Source organism: Molossus molossus, unplaced genomic scaffold (assembly GCF_014108415.1).
Source record: "Molossus molossus isolate mMolMol1 unplaced genomic scaffold, mMolMol1.p scaffold_m16_p_2, whole genome shotgun sequence".
Taxonomy (NCBI): Eukaryota; Metazoa; Chordata; class Mammalia; order Chiroptera; family Molossidae; genus Molossus; species Molossus molossus.
This window is the reverse complement of record NW_023425355.1, coordinates 5,693,874-5,694,587: the sequence shown is the minus strand read 5'-3', so window position 1 is coordinate 5,694,587 and position 714 is coordinate 5,693,874. Positions and strand designations below refer to the sequence as shown.

Sequence of the window (714 nt, the reverse complement as noted above, 5' to 3'; positions counted from 1 at the left end):
TTAAAATTAGTGGCAGCATTCACTGGTACTATTTATGCAACCTGGTTGTTACTGTGGTGTCTGATTGGGGGGGTCATTCACATTTGCTGATGAAGAATCATCCCTGACTCTAACTGAAGCAAGGGAGAAATTATTTTAATTTTTATATAAAATATTTTTATATTAAAACATTTTTTTCTTTAGAAATCTCATCAATTAAAGGAAGAAAGGAGCTCACTTTGGAAGCAGATATACTAAAATTGGAATGATGCAGAGAAGATTAGCTCGGCCTCTGAGCAAGGATGACATGCAAATTCGTGAAGTGTTCCATATTAAAAAAAGAAAAGGTAGAAAGAAAAATCAGACAAAATTAAATTAGAGGGAAAATTATTTGCTTTTAAAAATGAGTCAATACAGGGTTCCTTTAGTAATTCCCTAGTTACTATTAATTAGAGATTAGTAAGAAATGAAGATAAAACGCGTCTTAGAGATTAAAACGTAAGTAAATAGCATTCAAATTAAAAATGTAAAGTGCACCCAGAATCTTTCTGTACTTTACCAGTGTGTTAAATTTAATAAGATACACCACTCCTCTCCCACTCTACAGCCCTGAGCCTGGAGTACAACTAGCTGTTCCTTTCTGAATCAAGGATGACAAAGTGTTCACACTATCAGTAAGATTTGAGTCACTAAAGACAGCATGAAATACTTATTGTTTAGTTTAATAAACCTATT

The 714-nt window shown here is 32.8% G+C and overlaps 1 non-coding gene across 1 annotated transcript; it reads left to right on the top strand.

Moving 5' to 3' along the window:
• Nucleotides 1-213: 213 nt before the first annotated feature.
• Nucleotides 214-316, top strand: LOC118636783. The gene has a single exon (XR_004960766.1). It is a non-coding gene; the product is annotated as a U6 spliceosomal RNA (small nuclear RNA).
• The last annotated feature ends 398 nt before the right edge of the window (nucleotides 317-714 follow it).